Genomic DNA, 19,680 nt, shown 5'->3' on the forward strand with positions numbered 1-19,680 from the left:
TTTTTTTTTTTTTTTTTTTTTTTTTAAAGACTGAGCTCCTGAACTGATCAATCTTCCTTTATGTGTTCTTCTTCCCACTGTGCTCCCGGTGGCTCTGGCTGGCCTGTTTCATACTCTCCCTATGCAGATGCCTCTGTGTCAGGAAAAGGGAAGGCACCATGTCAGATGCTGGCAAGAACTGTGACTCTGGGTATTCAGGCCTGCCAGCCTCAGGCTTGTGCAGCTCTACTTGGTTCCTGGACCAGTGGAAGCCTTACTGGCAGTATACTGAGGGTCTCTTTCCCACCAGCAGGCATGATCTCTAAATAGTTTGTCACCTTGCACTCATTATTTGGTATGCAAAAATGATTCAGTGTCTGACTAAGCAGTGAACTATATTTTCAGCTATTTTTTGTTTCTGTTTTTGTCTTGTTTTGTTTTTTGCATCTCATTGTAAGTGGGGCTGGTCTGCTCTATGGATCTTCTGTCTGATGGGCTCTTGGCTTCTGGTTCTTACTTTAGTTTTTTGCTGGGATTAAATTCTGGATCATGAAATTGGCTGGGACTGAACCTTCTTTCTAGGATCTGCCAGGTTTTTCTCTCTGGGCCTGGATCCTGCTTCTAATATCCTCCAAACAACTTAAATAGACCTTCCTAATCTTATTCTGAATCTCCACTTAGTTGGACAGTTCTTCATTGACTGGGAATTGTTTTGTGTGCCTTCCCCTGCCCTTTGGAATGAGATTTTAGAAATGTTGTTAACATGCCTCGGCTACATTTAAGTTGGCTCTGCTCCAAAAAGCCAGCTAATCTTCCCATAGTGGCCTCACATTACTGTTAGATCCCCCTGAACTCCTGGTCTTAAATGTCCCAGAATGTCACCTGGGCTTGGCCAGCTGTGGCAGAAACCAGGAGATTCTTTGAGATCAATCATTAATTTCATTGGCTTATCAGGTATCTTAGACATGATCTGAGTTGAGTAGTTATAACTGAGTTGATCTTCTCTATTTAACAAGTGTGAAATGTAGACTATCCATTAGCGGGAAAATTCTTTTGAGATAATAAAGAATATAAAGTACCATCATGTGACCACTTGTTAACCTACACTTTCCCCCCATGGAGTAAAACTCTGAAGTGTGGCTACTTGTCTTTCAGCCATGATTCTCTCCAATGCAGTGTCTCCAAGAGACTAAAACATTCTAGAGCTGATACACAGCTCTTGTTTTTTCTTTGGAGGCTCTCTGAATTGAAATTAGCTCAGTAACAGTTAGGGGCAACTGAATTTTTGGCTCCCATTTGGCAGTCCCCTGACTACTAATGACCTACTCTTCAGATCTTTCTTCCCCAGCCACCCAGAGACTGCTCACAACCAGAGTTCTTCCCTGGACAAAGCTGACTGATGACTCCTATGGGGACAAAGAAGAATACTTTCAGTACCTGCCACTTCCATGTGGATGCTGAGCCTTTAGTTTCCTGTACCCCAGGTACCTTCTTCCATATCAAAACTCACTCTCAGGGACGCCTGGGTGGCTCAGTGGGTTAAGCCACTGTCTTCGGCTCGGGTCATGATCTCAGGGTCCTGGGATCGAGCCCCAAATCAGGCTCTCTGCTCAGCAGGGAGCCTGCTTCCTCCTCTCTCTCTGCCTGCCTCTCTGCCTGCTTGTCATCGCTCTCTGTCAAATAAATAAATAAAATCTTTAAAAAAAAAAAAAAACCTCACTCTCAGATTCCATTTGAGAAAGAGCAGAATAATTTCAATATAAAATATAAGTAAATAATAGCCATTATCTTACTTTTATTATATAAACATATGGGCATATCTATATTATACGTCTCATATCACCTACACATTATCACACAAATAAAGGCCATGAAGTATTTAAGAATAGTAGTTATATAAGGAAACAATAATTATGTTCGTAAATCAGGACCTAAAAAATGAGGATGAGAAAATTTGAAATGGGGAAGAAAATTTGATTAAAAACAGAAGAACACTAGATAAAATTGTGGATTAATTTTCTAAGTTTTCTGATATCCCAGGCTAAAATAAATGATCAGATTTATAGACCTTATTTAGTCCTAGATAAAAAGAAACATATACTTTCAGAAGGAGAGATAAAATGATAAAGAAAATAGAGTCTCTGTACTCTGAGAAGAATTTATCTCATGAATCCTCTTATGAAAGAATTACTGTATGTGTTTATATACATATACACACACATTTTGTCTATACAGTATATATTTCTAGATGTTTATGTATATATACATTTAGTGTATACACACACATATATGTGCGTGTGTGTATATACATATACAGTAAGGGTAAGTAGTAAGGGGTGTGTATATACATATATACACACACACATATACATACATACAGACAGACATGATACAGATATTCTTTAAAGAGAATTCTCTGAAGCTGTTCTCTAGACAGAGCTTCTAGTTTTAGGACATGCCTACTCCCAAGAACTATACAAAAGAATCCAGTTATTTCTCTGGTTATGAGAATCTCCTCTGGTGAAGTCATGTTGTCTTTGAAGGTTAGATCAGAACAGATCATTGTTAGTAGTGATTTATCATGGTCTTGATATTATTTATTTAGTGTTGGCTTGGTGCTTCAGCCTAGTCCTGACAGCCATATTGGCTTCTGTAATAAAGTTATATAGATATATTTTCTACTCAGGTTCAGTGACCTAACAAAGTAGGCCTCCTTTAGATTAAGAATGACAAGTTAATCTCAGCAACTATAGAATTATTTTCTGCTTGCTTTCTTAGAAAATGTAAATACTTCATTGTTTGGGGATTTCTTTGTTTATAGTTCTTCTATTCTTCCAATACTAAGTAAGATGCCATTAGTGGGATTGATTTTCTGTTAGAACACATTTAAATCTGTGCACACATATATTCCTCCTAGAAAAAAAAGAAAAAATATCCATTCATTGAAGTCCAGGGGAACAGGAAATGAAGAAAATGGAGAAAAGGCCCACCTACTTTCTTCTTGTTATAGGACATTAATATTATAAGAGTACCAACAAATATGGACAGATAAAAATCAATAGCATTTTACCTATAGTATTTTATTTTTTGTTACATTTTATGAAGAATTTAATAAAGGTAATAAGACATTGAGTAAGGATTCAAAGAACTTAAATTTTTAGGATTATTTAGCTTGAGGAAAAGACGATTTAGTAGTGAGTATTGCCCTTGAGCATTTAAGCCACTATTTCAATACATATGGACATCTGCTCTGAAAAACTAACCACAGTGATATTGGTGGATGTTCTTCTTAAAAGTTCTTTCCAATATTTCTGCATTCTCTCCAGATCTACTGCTCCCTAGTGCCATGTTCCTGGGTCCCTGGCTTTCTGGCTTTACTGGTCCACTCCAGGTATTTGCCTTAAGAACACTTGTTCTGATGATCAGTTTGGACAACAGACCTTTATCCTACAATCTCAGACAGTTTTTTTTTTTTTTTTTTACTATATGTTATATACATCATAGCAGTAGCTAAGGGATAACTTTATTCCTCAGTAGACCACTTTTTTTAAAACTCTGTTCCAGATAGGGTGTCCTACTTACTTTCTATCTTGGGCAAGTAGAGGAGCATCTCTAGTATACACTATGACATTTCCCCATTAATTAAGTGGGGAACATGAATATTCATCACATAATTAGAGATGAGCTATAAAGGGCAAGAATTGTAGGGAGACACATTTGGGGTTCCATTCATCCTAAGGTATAGATGACCGATACCTGATCTTTTCCCTTTTCACTTGGGTAGTAATGATGAGTTGAGAAGTTGAGTGAGTTGAGTAGCAGAAGAGCAGGGTGCAAAGATATTGCATGTCTTTAGAGGAAATCTGGGAAATATGGAAAAGGAAAATTTGGGAGGGGGTGGAAACAAGGGGAATTTAGAAGCTGAGAGACTTCATACATTTTGTCTACTTCAAAATGGCATCTAAAATCAGCCTGGGACAAAATGTAAATAGGTTTTGTATTACCCTTCTCATAACTTGCCTCCTGAGACTGAAGTAATTGGCAGGTGATTTTACATGCAAATTAGGAATGGAAACTCTAAAAGACTGACATGTATAAAGAGCCAATAATAAGTCTTATGCAAATTTGAAATGAAAACTCTAGAGTCTCAAGTGTATGAAGAGCCAATAATAAGACAGTTACATTTATTTTCTTTCTATTAACATTTTTCTTTTTCATGATTACAGGAATTATTGAATGAATACATAAATTAACAAGCAAGAGAGTGGCCTTCTTGGAAAGTAGAGTAACCTAGAACCATGTACATTGAAACAATGTTAAAAAAAAAGGCAAGAAAAATAGCAAGTAATTGCATTGTTCTCAGGCTGAACCTGTGGAAACTACTTTGGACCCAACACTAGGTGCTCTCTTCTCTTCTTGGCCTCAAAGGAGAGGTGTTATTATCTGGGGGATCAGAGGCCAGAAACTGTAGCCTGATGCCTCCCTGGGGAAAACCAACCACCATGTAGAAGGAGATGAAAGTAATTCCAGGGAGGGTCTTTACAACTTCTCAATGGGCAGGTTTCTGATGAATACACTACCAGGCAGATGCTTTCCTGAGCAAGGTCAAATCATGAACAGTACAACAAAAGAAAACCCAGCAGAAACAAGGAGTACCCATTCCTGAGGAACTCTGGTAGGAAGGAGATGAATTTCAAGCCAGAGTTCTATGGGTGACTAAGTATCTTCTAGTTTGGTCTGATAACACAAAGTGTGGTGGTGGCCTATGGGGACAGGCTGCAGTCTGGGCTGTTTAGAATAATGCTACAAATGTATTAATAGTAGAAAAGATAGTCTAAGTACTTAATTGTACAAGGAAAAACCGTATGACCCTTGCAAGTGAAGAAGTTCCTCTGCCTTTGTCAAATAGAGGTCAGACTTACCAAAACATGTAGAATGTACAGAATTTGGGAGGCCATAACTGGCCAGAGTCTTGGTAGAGAGGCATGGAAAGTGTGAATTTCAAAATCTACATGAAATTAGGGTACATGGGAGGTCTTACTTACTGCAGAGATGAAAAAGGTAGAAAATAAATTACAAGAAGAAGAAAATTCAAAGTTGAGTCAAAAGCTATCTTCTAATTTATAAAAGCTTTTTTTTTTTTATTTTTTTTTTTTTTTTTTGCAGGCAATAATGAACTGTTGTGTTTGACCCCTGTCTTTAAAATCCCCATCACTGTCTACCCTGTGAAACTCAGACCCTTCTTTTGGAGAAGTTTCTTGACTATGTGATACTCTGCTGCCAGGAATTTTCTGCTACTCCCAACCCCACCCCACCTTATTATCTGGTGAAACTTATTTCTATTTCAAGGAAGACATGCCCCCCCCCCCAACTTTTCTAGAAGAATACAACCTCTGTGTTCTTTTCCCATGATATATAATTTGTTCATACCATTGCTGCGCTGTGTTGGTCCACTGTAGTGCTTTTAAGGCCTATTCTCCTGATGGTCTGAGATTTTTCATAAATGCAGGTATTGTCTTATTTATTCCAGTCATGCTTTGGCACAGAGTAGGTTTTTTTTTTTTTTTTTTAGCAGATTTCACCTTCTCTACAAGGTCTTTGCACTGCCCCAATTTTAAGGTAATCTGTATCTCTAGCCTTCTCTACTAATATTTTGTTTGTACTTTTCCTGATGCATTTGTCACAGTCTGCCCTGCCTTAGAACTATTTGAGTTTATGTGTCTTTCTCCAGGGACTTTGTCTGATCTTGTATTCTCTCATGTGCCTATCACAGTGGCTGGACATTAGTAAATGTTCACAATGTTTAAACTGTACCAAAGAGATATGGACTTTGGCTTCTGAATGTAAACTTCATATCGCTTAGGTGAAAAATTGCCTCTGTTATGGCTATTAAGCATTGGTTTAGGTATCACAATATGACATCTAATTTATTTCCTGAAGACTGTGTAATTAAAAATGGAATAGGTAGGGAGTGCTTGGGTGGCTCAGTTGGTTAAGCATCTAACTCTTGATTTTGGCTCAGGTCATGATTCAGGGTATTCAGACTGAGTCCCTCGTCAAGCTCTGCACTCAGCAGGAAGTCTGCTTGAGATTTTCTTTCTCCCTTTGCTCCTCCCCTGCTTGTGCTCTCTCTTTTTCTCTTTCTCTATCTTTAAAATAAATACATAAATAAAATCTTTAAAAAATGGAATAGATTCATATCTTTGAAAGAGGAGGAACAAATATAATGGCCTTTCAGGTTAGCTTATTTTCCATTCAAAATTTAGTATTTTTTCTGTATTTTCATATCTAATTTTCAGAATCACATTTGCAGTCCACCTTAATTGATCATTTCAAGTATGCTAATCCAAACACATATGAAGTTCTAGACGGGAAATTACAGAGAAACTCAGAAATGCCAAAGACAATTATACCACAACAAGCTAGGCCACAAAAGATGATGGTGCTTTCAAAATCAAAATCTTATCAGATGCAAAGGACTGAATTGATAATAGTGAAATTTTAAGCATATGGGGGAAAGGGCGTAGGTTTGTTGGTGAGATTTGTTCAACCCTTCAAATCATACTATGGAGGCTAAATGTTTACTATATGCTATGCTGGTAGGAAGAAAACCAATATTACTGTCCTTTCCTTAGATGAAATTTCTTCAGGAGAGACTCATGCTGAAGTGGTTAAATGTAGAGCAATCTATGAAGTTCTTTCTGCAACACTGCTTGTTCTATTTTTTTCTCATAGTAAGTCACTCAGCCAATCTCACATAGTTGCATGACAGACTTTACTCTTCCATATAAATTGATTCAATTTTTTACTCTTTCCTTCATTTTAATTTTAGATGTAATAGTACAGCAGGGAAGCTCTTTCTAATGGAGGGACATGAAATACAGGTTCTATGTCTTTTGGGCCAGCAGTGAATTCCCTCCTATTTCTGATTTGGTGAAGGTTCTCTTGAAGTAAAATAGGAATCAAGGAAATTCTCCCTTTGGTTATTATTCTTGAAAATTTGGTGAGTCAATGTGTTTAAAGTTTTTCACTTTATTTTGAAGATCACATAAATGTATCCCCCTTCCTTCTCCAAGTCCCATTTGACACATGTAATTAGTCTTTAAGATATTATATAGATTGTCAGTAATTGAAGGCAATATCCAATATTTCTGCAGGAGAAAAACAGCATCGACTTTTTCTGTTAGTCCTTTTAAGTGGATATCAGCTATAAACCAGAGATTCTTTGAAGTCTGCTTTATTTTAAAGATAGTATTTTTGGTTTTACAAGTAGTATATTCTAAATTAGTTAGCTGGCAGAACAGAGAATGCAGAAAGTTTCATTTTGGAATTGCACTGTGAGCTCATCTTTCTGTAGATGGCTCTGTTTATTAATCGTTCTGAGTTTGACATTTACTAAAAAAAGTATCTTCAGAACAGTACTAAATTGTAACTCATGCATTACCACAGTGCACCTTGCACAAAAAACAAACAAAGAAACAAACAAATGACTTCTGTGGAAAGAGTATTATGATGGTGATCCTTGACTTAATTCTGTACCTTTCAGGGAAGTTCAAGTGGTATATGTTTCCCTACAGGTCAGATGCCTCATTGCTCTTTGAAAATAGCCGACTTTAAGTTCATTTTCTCCTCTCCTACTCAAGTTGCATTTGGTGGTCTTAGATTATCTGCCAAGAAGTTTGGGGGAAAAATTTGGAATCAAGCTTCGTGAAGGCACTGACCATCTTGTTCATCAGGTTTCCAAGTATCTAGCATAGCTTAAGGCATAACTAGAAATTTGAATGAGGAGGGGTGGCTCTCGTATTTATAATTCTATTCATTATGTGGGAGAGATCTCTTGCTGCTCTAAATTATGGTAATTAAGAACAAGAGTTTTGGCATTATCAATAGTGAATTTTATATGTCATTTTCTTGTATTGATGTGTATGAAAATCTGCTTCACCTAAATAGAGAGTAACTGAGTTGTTTTTTTTTTTTTTTTTTCCCTCCACTTGCTTACTTGCTCTTAGAGAAGGAGAAGAGATCTAGCTTGAGCCCAAGTTATATTTTATTCTTGGATTAAGGCCTGCCTGTGTGTGCCTGAACAACTGAGGGTCTTGTCCAGGGACTATTTGTATGACAAAAAGGCCATCATAGTATCAGAACGATTTGAGGCACATTGCATTGCTTAAAGTCAAAGGTGAAAGGTCATTCTGGATGTTGTACCTCCAGCTGCTCAGCCAGTCCCCAGGTGGGGTTCTAGGGTAGAACCCTTCAGTATGAGTGAGCAAATTACTAAAAGCTAAAAGTAAACACCAGAAATACCATTTTACCAAAATCTCCATCAATATCTGAAAACATAAGACATCAGTATCACTGGCTCGAGTAGCATTGGTAGCTCGGCAGACAGGTCTGACTTGGAGAAATGGCACAAGAAGGAAGACATAGGACAACTGCCTGGACACTCCAAACTAGCAGCCTCCATGAGACATCTTCAGTCTCCCCAGCTCTGCTGGATCCATCCGGCTGCACTATCAGCATCTTTGCTCTTGATAGCATGTTGCCAGAGGCATCGATGGCCTAAATAATATCACAGTAGTGAGAGAATAGAACAAAAGAGGGAAATGTTGATTGCAAGTTACATGGTAACTGAGAACTTTAGGTCAGATGCACAGAAATGGCATCTAACAGACCACTAGATTTATTTGTGAGAGATTTGAGGCGAGAGTTTCTATGCCATTGTAAGCATATCCACATAAAATAGAGTTTTGGGCTTGTTAATGTAACCTTGTTTTTGTCTTTAGATGGTTAAACATGGTTTACTTTAAGAGGAAATAAGTAAATGTAAATTGTGGTTAAAAAGAAAAGATCAGAAGATGACTTGATAGCAGTCCAGTGTTCCATTTCTACCTGTCCAAAGAAAATACTAATTATCATTTCTGAACAAAATTGTTTAAGAAAAGGAAAAAAAAACCCTAGTATTTCAGGGATTTTCTTGAATTTCTGATGAAATTCCTAATGAGAATTCTTCAATAAAAATTTGATTGTCAAGTTATGAATAGTCCATGATTAGTGTTGTTCTGCGTCCTCTTTGGGATCATTTTCATTAGACAATGGTCATGAAGAATGAGTGGATTAAAATATGTTGGTCCTTTAGGAAGTGAAGTGAGCATCAAATTATGCTGTATTTTGTACCTCCTCCTCAAAGTTTGGAAAGTATAAAGGCACAAATCTTTTTCATTTTATTAGAATTTTCCATCAGCGAATATGTTTGATGTGATTAATCATTAATTTCACAGAGCTTTGAGTTTTATTATGTTGATTTAATTCAATACATCAATCAGTTAAGAAAAAAAAAAGCTTGAATATCTTTTTCATACCTGAACCAACTGATTCTTTGAATAAACTGAACGAAGTCACTTGTTTGCTTTAACAAATAAGCACTGTAACTGCAAATTCTGATTTAGGTTTGATTAGCATAATTTCAGATATTTCTTTATGTATAAATATATATGAAATGATAGAAGCAATTTTAGGCAGATAGATTTGATTATGCATATGATTTAAAAAGTAAAAGTTGAAAATATGATTTTGAACATTGAATTTTACTGAAGAAAAATGGAATTTTACTGAAGTGAAAGGAATTACTGAATTCTAGATAAGTCTTTATAAGACATACTTGGTCCTAAAAGATCCCAAAATTTCTGTCTTTCATATATATATATATACACATATATATATATGCACATTTATAGTCAATATCATATTTTAAGGATATACTTCACCTTTATAAAATGTCCATTGACTTACTTATGAAAGATTAGTTTATACCCAGGATAATTAGACCTATAATGGTGGTAATTTCATAGTATATAAAAATATTGAATCACTATGTTATATACCTGAAACTAGTATAATATTGTATGCCAATTTTAATTCAATAAGAAAAAAATTAGGGATTTAGAAGCAAACTATGGTTAAAAAACAGAAAAGTAATATTTTTGGAAAGATATAAGGTAGGTTCCACACCTGATGGAAAATCTTTTTTCTTTCTTTCTTTTTCTTTTTTTTACTGTAAAGAGACTTCTTTATTTTAAAGAAGAAATTTTTGAAAAAGAATACACTCCTATATTTAAAAATGCATGTATTAAGATTCCAGCTCAGACACTGAATTACATCACCATGATTATAGGGCTAAATAACAATGGAGTGAGGGGCAGAATAAAAAGATTCCCATGAATTTCTTCTCCTCAACTCAACTTTTTAAAATTAACATATAATGTTTTGTTTCAGGGGTACAGGCCGGTGATTCCTCATTGTTATACAATACCATGCACGCCACAACACATACCCTCCTCAGTGACCTGATGGAAAATCTTGACATTTTCCCTATTATCCTCCTGGTAGAGCATTATTCTGTAGTAGTTAATTGTTGCTATGCAACAGGTTATCTAAAATTTAACAAATTAAACAATGGGCAGTTTGTTAGTGATCATAAGTTTATAGGTCAACTGGATGGTAGTTTTGATCTGGATCAAGCTTGGCTGATCTTAGCTAGGCTCACTCATGAATCTGTTGTCAGCTGGTGCATTTATCCCTAGGTCAGAAGTCTGGGAGTAAGCTGACTGCTGTCTGTATTGAGAAAGGTAACTAGGCCACATGTTTCTTCCCTGGTCTAGCCTAAGGTTCTTCTTATAGTAGCTGGAGGGGTGGAAGTTGAAAGAGAGAGAGAGAACTCTTGAGGCCTAGGTTCAAGATTGGCAAACCATAGTTTTTGCCGCATTCCACTGGCCAGGATCAGTCAAGTCAACAGAGCTGCACAGTCACAGTGTAAAGGATGTGGATAAAAGAGGGTGAGGGAGGGCTCTCTGCTCAGCAGGGAGCCTGCTTCCCTCTTTCTCTCTCTCTGCCTCTCCATCTACTTGTGATTTCTCTCTGTCAAATAAATAAATAAAATCTTTAAAAAAAAAAAAAAAGAGGGTGAGGGAATGGGTGCCTGGGTGGCTCAATTGGTCAAGTGACTGAATTAGGCTCAGCTCATGATCTTAGGGTCCTGGGATCAAGCCCTGCATTGGAATCCAGGCTCAATGAGGAATCTGCTTCTCCCTCTCCCTCTCCATTTGCCCCTCCCACAGCTTGTGTTCTCTGTCTCAAATATATATATATATATATATATATATATATATATATATATATATATATATTTATTTTAAAAAGGGGGAGAAAATTAGAGCCATTTTATTAAAGTCTCCTCCTCCCCTTCATCCCTGGCTCTCTGCAAGCTTCAGTCACTCCTGATGTCAAGCTTGAATGCCAGAGTTTAAAATTTTCTGTCAGGTTCAGATATGACTCCTTAGTTGTAGTTCCTTTTGCTCCAGAGGCCTATGAACTAAAAAGACATTTCCTCCCACCTACCTCACATAAAGATGGCAGCAAGGTAACTGCAATCAACATTTCTGCCAAACAAGAGAATGGGAGGCATACAGTAGTCACTGGCTTATAGCAGTTCTGAAATCCAACTGGGAACATGTTGCTAGGTCCTTCTATCCTAGAAGTTGGGAATACTCCTTGATTAGACAAAGGTTCTCCCAAGAGTGCCCCCACTGCTTCCTGGGAGTGGCTCTTTGGTTTCTGTTTTTCATCAGTCTTTTCTCTATTCTCTAATCCTCCCTTGCTCACTACCCCCTTGATTACTTCTGAATAACCCCCCAACTTTTTTCTGTAAGATATACCTTTTCTTTTTTAAAGGATTTTATTTATTTATTTGACAGACAGAGATCACAAGCAGGCAGAGAGGCAGGCAGAGACAGAGAGGGGGGAAGAAGGCTCCACGCTGAGCAGAGAGCTGGACTCAGGGCTTGATCCCAGGACCCCGGGATCATGACCTGAGCAGAAGGCAGAAGCTTTAACCCACTGAGCCACCCAGGCGCAGTTATACTTTTTATATTTATAAAAAGTATAAGATCTACTTTTTAAATCTGCTGTTTCTTATAGAAAGCTGAAAGCCGAGACCTTTTTACAATTTGAACAATCTCAGTCCCTTTTAGTCCAGGCTAGTGATAGTTTCACATGAATGTTATCAAAGTCCACTTCATTTCACAGAAGCAAACATTCCTCTTTCTTTAGACGTACTGCTACTTTGGATTGGTTTCTTTGGAACCACACTCTGAAAATTCCTGTAAGTCCTTTTGTCTAAGTGAGAGGGCCTATTAGGCACCACCTTAACTCAGAGATTTTAACTCTTGATTTTAACCCCTTTGTCCTCAGGCTGGGGACACTGGTGGTGAGAAAGAGTTTCACTTTCCAACTCAGTTAAGTTATGGTCCATGATATTTCCTCCAAATTCTGCTTTCAAATAGTAATTTCTTTGTCTTATCTTATTTTTTCCCCTGTACTGTATCATGCTCAGCTAGAACATTTTTGTCATTTTGCCTGGAGATTTCCCCAGTCAAATCCAGAAGTTCATTGGGTACATTTTTCATCTTCCAAGCAAGCCAGACAACTGTTTTATCAATACTTATTTTCATCATCAAATATAATTTCTTCATGTTTTCCAACTTTTGCTAATAGTTTGCTCTCTATTTTCCAGCCTCTGCTTCTTACCTACTCTCAAAGCCAGTGGTATATGTCTTACATTTTGTTAAGGTAGCATCCCCTCCTGGGTATTAACTTCTATATTCTTTAGATATTGCTGCATAGTAAACCACCCCAAAAGGTAATCCTCAAGGCCATAAGCACCTGCTTATTGTTCTTGAGTCTAATGGACAGCTCGGAAGTTTGGATTTTGGCTGGAGGGACTCAAGTGTGACTCAAAGGCATGGTTGGGGTTTCCTGAAATAGGATGTCTGGTGGTTGGCTGTTTGGCTAACAGGGGCAACTCATTATCTGAAAGACTAGCCTGGGAGTTTTCTTATGATGCTGGATATATTTCTAAGAGAGAGAAAGTAGAAAGGTGCAAGACCTTTGGAGGTCTGGATTCAGAAGTGGCACATTACCACTTCTGCCCTTTCTGTCAGCCACACAAAATCATAAGGCCAATCCAGATTCCAGGAGTGGGGAAATAGAGTTTACCTCTTGAAAGAAACTTCCAAATCATATTTCAAAGGTGTGGATAAAAAAAGACTGGAGAATTTTACCATTAATCCACCACCATCTCAAACTCTAACGAGTTGGTTTTCCTAGTGGAATGAATATAGATGAACTTGTTTGGGGGAGGGTCTGTTGCATCAGTTGTGTGCAACTCAGTGTGGCTTAGATCCTTCCATTTCCTTGCAGAGGGTGTGCAGTATATCTCAATGCAGGCTTTGGAGATTGCTACATACAGGTTCCATTGTTTGCTACTGGCAACAGTGAGATCACTCCTAAAATAAACTGATGTTTATCTTGAATGTTGTACCCAGTAACTCAGCTTTTTGGAATTGGAGTACACCATTAAAGTCTAGTGCTTTGGCAGCCCTAAAATTCCTCCAAAAATTACCTGCCCTGCAAATTTAACCCAAGATATGGTTAATTGTCTATACTCATAGAAAAGGTTGAATTCCTTCCTTGTTTCAGGAGGAACATAGCCAGGTATCACAGAATCACTGTTTTAGTAGACTTGTATCTTGACTGTTACCTGAGATTCCTTCTCCTTGTTCAGACTGTTCAGCTCCCATGTTCCTTTCTCCTCAGCTTTTTGTATGAGCTATCTTCAGAATAAGGGATATCTGGAGCAAGAAAAGAATCAAATTCTTGATATTTGAACTTCTAAGGAAACATCCGTATATCATCAAAAACTGTGATTCTGGCATAAACAATAGGTTAGTCTGAATACCTAGCCATATTTTTCTACTTTAGAGAGGAAAGCTGAAGTCAGTCGACTGAGGGAAGGAGTGAAGTTGAGGGAAGAGGAGAAAATAATTGGTTGTTTTACTCCCTGAGAAAGAGGTATATAGCTAACTTACCCTTGGGGTTGAAATCCTTTGTGTTGCGGGGAATAATAGAAATCTAAGAAAAATTTGGAGGCTCTATAAAAAGAGAGATCTATACCATTCTCCTCAGATTGTAATCAGGAGAAGTCCTCTGACAAGAAAAGTCTCTCTCTGACAAGCCCTGGGTCCAGCATGGAGACAGAGCAGGAGCATGTTCCTAGTTGAGGGAGACGTATACAGCAGATGGGCTTGCCTCTCTCTATAGAGTTGGAAAAGCAGGTGAGAGTTTCTTGAGAGATGACCAAAGGGGCTGGTAGACTTGGAGACACCATGCAATTTGATCACACTGGGCATCAGAATATATGAACTAGGAGAATGGAGGCTGTGGATAGGTGAGCTCCATCTCAGCTAAGGCTTTTATGGCTGAGGAGACTGTGGCTAAATATTTCATTTCCCCTTGATATTAAGAAAACAGCCCTCTGAGCTATCTCCAGGAGAATTCTGAATTAACTGTTTACCCAATGAAACATAGTAAAATCTAGAAAACATAGTATACTTTGAACTGGCATGATCAATGTTCCTGTTAGCAGTAAAAGTGGGGTTTGAGGGTTCAGTACAATTATGGAAATACTTGAGTTAATTGATTCCAAGGCACACATTTTTTTCACATTTTAACATGTCTGAAGTTGAAATGTGGCTCACACTCCATGGCATATCATAGTTTAGCTGGCAGTGATTTTTCTTTCTTAACAAAAAGCAACAGTGCATCTTAACAAACCACGATGGCTTAAATTCAGTGAAATGCCTTGTGTAATAGAAGTTGCTTTGCATACATGGAATCTATAAATCTCACTTACGATAACTGAAAATCCTAGTAATTCAGCACCTATAGCTCAGCCATTCCTTCCATTCTTAACTCTTCCTTTATACTCAATGATATCTTTAGTAAGAGTTCCAGAGCTTGATGTGCTGGTATCTAAGGTGGGAGGGACTGTAACCACCACTTAGCGTTAAGCTGAATGCCATTTGGGGTCAAGGTGACAATGGCATGGGCTCATTCTGTACCATATATATATATATATATGATATATATCATAACACACACTGACAACAGTTTAGAAATTAATTTTGATAGTAATATATGCCTAGATAGTAAGGATATGAATAATTTTAATTTTTTATGATTTGCTGTTACTTCAAAATTTCTATAAAAGATATATTATTTCATAAATTATTAAAAACATTATTTAAAAAAATATAATGCCACAGTCCTGTGTACAGATTTCAGGCTACTATTGCTGCCCTCTGTCTCTTTACTCCAAAGACCACTGGAAAAGGAATGCAAATCCTCTGGCATGTTTTTATCATCAGCCTTTCATGAAGGAGCCCATATTGAAACACCACTTATTTCCTTCTTATTCTTCTTTAGCAGCTCTCTAAAACAGTTAGTAATGCTAGTTAATTGGTCAGCCAAACATTGTGTGGGGAAATTTTTAAGAAATTGAAACACACATCTCTAGGGAATATCCTGGGCATCAAAATATTTTTACATAATTTGCTCTATAATATTTAGTAATTGCAATCCCAGAATACTAAGCATATTCCATCTCAAAAAAGATTTACTTCCTTTGAGCTGAGCTAATTAGTTTGTTTTGTAGTTTATTTAATCCCTGATCATAAATTACAAAACTCTAGACAGGCCATTCTAAAATATTGTCTGGTTAACTATGCTTGTAAAATCTCATGGTGAGGGACTGCATGAACCTTCAAACCCACGTTTTACAATGTTCATGGTTTTATTATTGTCTTCTTCCATGCTATATATTCAATAAGCTATTACTGAACAAAATGTAATGTCTAAACTAATACTCTACACTATAAAATAGTATTACACATTATGCTATAATGCTGGAATTTTATGTCCCTATAAAATAGTTTTAGGAAATGATTTTTGGGTCCAAGCTTTAGGCTTTTTTTCCTTGAGTGCAACTCATTTTTAAAGCAGTTTAGCTGGCATTTATTTTTCTTAAAAATCAAACACTGTGAAACATGATAGAATATTGATCACCTTCCTTTACTGTTTTCAGAACACATTATCTCTGTTGTGACAGAGAACAGTTAATGCTGTGTGGTTTGGTAGCTCACCATGATTCACAGGAAGATTTTAACAGAGGCCTTGTGTCATGCACAAAATGGTATCCAGGACACCTACAGAGAATTTCTCAGAGCCTGAACTCTAGATGGAGCTCAGATAGAGTGTGACTTTAGTGTCAAGATTTTGGTCCGTTCCTAAATTCAAACAACTGTGATGACCATAAGCAAGTTTCTTATCATAGTTAATTTCATGTATCAACCTAGTGGGCCAATGGGTGCTCAGAAAATAATTTCTGCATGTGTCTATGAGGCTGTATCTGGAAGAGATTAACATTTGAATCAGCAGACTGAGTACAGAAGATAGATCTCACCATTTTGGTGGCCATGATATAGCCCCTTGCCTGAATGAAACAAAAAAGAAAGAGGAAGGGTAAATTCTCTCTCCTGTTTGAGCAGAGACATGCATCTTCTGCCCTCAGACATCAGTGTTTCTGATTCTCAGGCTTTCAAAATCAGACTAGAATTATACCATCAGTCCCCCATTTCTCAGGCCTTTGTACTCAAAGGAGTTATACCACTGGCTTGTCTGGTTCTCTAGCTTGCAGATGACCGGTGGGACTTTCTGGCCTCCATCATTGTGTGAGCCAATTCTTATAATAAATCTCATCTCATATATATCTCTATGTATCCTAACAGTTCTGTTTCTCTGGAGAACCCCCATTAATACATTTCTCATTATTTTTTCTTCTATATCACACATGCCAGTTGAAATTTATATTCATGACACAGTGTATACGTGGGCCAAAATGTTTGTAGATAATACTTAAACTGTTAAAAGGAAAAAGCAAACAAAATAATAAAATAACAATTAAAAATGCCATATAGACCATATATTCGTATATTGTCATATTAGGCTTATACCAGATACTCTTTAAATAGCTTAAACGATAGCATAGAGCAAGGAGAAATGGTTAATTTCTTTTATTAGAAAATATTTAAAGAATGTTTTGGTTTTTTTCTAGATACCTACTCATCAACTAATATGTTAATATGTGTAAGAACAGACCAACATACATATACTACATATACTACTAAGAGGGGGCCCTGGGTGACTTGGTCGGTTAAGCGGCTGCCTTCAACTCAGGTTATGAACCCAGGGTCCTGGGATCAAGCCCCACATTGGACTCCCTGCTCAGCAGAAAGCCTGCTTCTCCCTCTTCCTCTGCCTGCTGTGCTCACTCTCTCTCTCTGTGTCAAATAAATAAATAAAATCTTTAAATTAAACAAAAAGTATACTACCAAGAAAAAGCAAGCATTACTTACTTTTTAAAAATTGAAGGAAATTTGGACTTCAAAAGTAAAAACTTTTGTTGTTCAAAGGATACTATTAAGGAAGTGAAAAAAACCTCACAGAATCACATATCATATGTATCAAATCATATATTTGATAAAGAACTTATATGAAGAATGTATAAAGAATCTTACAGCTCAAAGAGACAAATAACTCTATTTTTAAAAAATGGGCAAAGCATTTGAACAGACATTTCTCCAAATAAGATATACAAATTTCCAGTAAGCACATGAAAATAACCTCAATACTCGTAGTTACCAGGGAAATGAAAATCAAAACCATACACTAAGATGTATGGCTATACTACAACAAGGCAGATAATAAGTATTAGGGAGGATGTGGAGAAATTATTGCTTTCATGTGCCACTGGTAGGAATGTAGAATAGTGCAGTCACTTTGGAAAATGTCTAGCACTTCCTCTAAAGAATAAACATAGAGTTATCATAAGACCCAGCAATTCTACTCCTAGATATATACCCAATAAAAATGAAAACACGTGTCCACAAACAAAATCTGTACACAGATGTTTATAGTAGCATTATTAGTAAATAGCCAAAAAGTGAAAAAAGAATCCAAATGTCCTTCAACTGATGAATGGCTAAACATTGTACAAATATGTATTATATTCATACAATGGAATATTATTTAGACAGAAGGGGAAGTGAAGTACTGATACATATTATACCACAAAATACTTCAAAAACACGATGTTAACTGAGAGAAATCAGTCACTAAAGACTGACTTTGTATTATTCCATTCACATAAGATGTCCAGAATAGACAAATACTTAGAGACAGAAAGTAAATTAGTGGTTGCCTGGAATAGGAAGGTTTGGGGGAAATGGAAAGTGACTACTAATAAATACAGAGTTTTTTGGGGGGGTGGTGTGAAAACGTTTGAAAATTGATTGTGCTGATAGTTGCCCACCTCTCTGATTATGCTAAAACGATTGAATTACACATTTTTAAAAAACAGATTTTATATATTCATTTTTAATTTATTTATTTTAAATTTTATTTTATTTTTTCAGTGTTCCAAAATTTATTGTTATGTACCACACCCAGTGCTCCATGCAATATGTGCCCTCCACAATACCCACCACCAGGCTCACACCACCCCCATTACTTCCCAAACCCTCAGTTTGTCTCTCAGAGTCCACAGTCACTCATGGTTTGTCTCCCCCTCCGATTTTCCCCAACTCATTTTTCCTCTCCATCTCCCAATGTCCTCAGTGTTATTCTTTATGCTCCACAAGTAAGTGAAACCATATATTAATGGACTCTCTCTGCTTGACTTATTTCACTCAGCATAATCTCTTCCAGTCCCATCCATATTGATACAAAAGTTGGGTATTCATCCTTTCTGATGGAGGCATAATACTCCATAGTATATATGGACCATATTTTCTTTATCCATGGGTCCATTGAAGGGCATCTTGGTTCTTTCCATAGTTTGGTGACTATGGCCATTGCTGTTATGAACATTGGGGTACAGGTGGCCCATCTTTTCACTACATCAGTATCTTTGGAGTAAATACCCAGTAGTGCAATTGCAGGGTCATAGGGTAGCTTTATTTTTAATTACTTAAGGAATCTCCACACTGTTTTCCGAAGTGGCTGCAACTTGCATTTGCACCAACAGTGTAAGAGGGTTCCCCTTTCTCCACATCCTCTCCAACACTTGTTGTTTACTGTTGTTGATTTTGGCCATTCTAATTGGTGTAAGGTGCCACCTCAATGTGGTTTTGATTTGAAGGTCCCTGATGGCTAATGATGATGAACATTTTTTCATGTGTCTTTTAGCCATTTGTATGTCTTCTTTGGAGAAGTCTCTGTTCATATCTTCTGCCAATTTTTTTTGACATGATTATCTGTTTTGTGTGTGTTGAGTTTGAGAAGTTCTTTATAGATCTTGGATATCAGCACTTTGTAGTGTCACCTGTGAATATTTTCTCCCATTCTGTGGGTTGCCTCTTTGTTTTGTTGACTGTTTCCTTTGCTGTGCAGAAGTTTTGATCCTGATAAAGTCCCTAAAGTTCATTTTGCTTTTGTTTCCTTTGCCTTTGCAGACATATCTTGAAAGAAGTTGCTATGACCTATGTCGAAGAGGTTACTGCCTATGTTCTCCTCTAGGATTTTGATAAATTCCTGCCTCACGCTGAAGTCTTTTATCTGTTTTGAGTTTATCTTTGTGTATGGTGTAAGAGAATGGTCAAGTTTCATTCTTCTACATTTAGCTGTCCAATTTTCCAAACACCATTTATTGAAGAGACTTTTTTCCAATGTATATTTTTTCCTGCTTTGTCAAAGATTATTTGACCATAGAGTTGAGAGTTCATATCTGGACTCTCTCCTCTATTCCACTGG

The 19,680-nt window shown here is 37.0% G+C and overlaps 1 long non-coding RNA gene across 2 annotated transcripts in view; it reads left to right on the forward strand.

Annotated features, from left to right (window-relative positions):
* The window catches only part of LOC132017337 (uncharacterized), a 72,524-nt gene extending 53,055 nt beyond the window's left edge, over positions 1–19,469 (forward strand). The window contains exons 2-3 of one of the 2 annotated variants that reach the window (XR_009404238.1): positions 1,313–1,463; positions 19,383–19,469. This is a non-coding gene — a long non-coding RNA (uncharacterized LOC132017337). Of the gene's footprint in view, positions 1–1,312; positions 1,464–3,305; positions 3,371–19,382 lie in introns of those variants that run through there. The other variant, XR_009404239.1, reaches the window with a different exon arrangement.
* Positions 19,470–19,680: the final 211 nt, after the last annotated feature.

The sequence above is a fragment of the Mustela nigripes genome, chromosome 5 (genome assembly GCF_022355385.1).
Source record: "Mustela nigripes isolate SB6536 chromosome 5, MUSNIG.SB6536, whole genome shotgun sequence".
NCBI classification, from domain to species: domain Eukaryota; kingdom Metazoa; phylum Chordata; class Mammalia; order Carnivora; family Mustelidae; genus Mustela; species Mustela nigripes.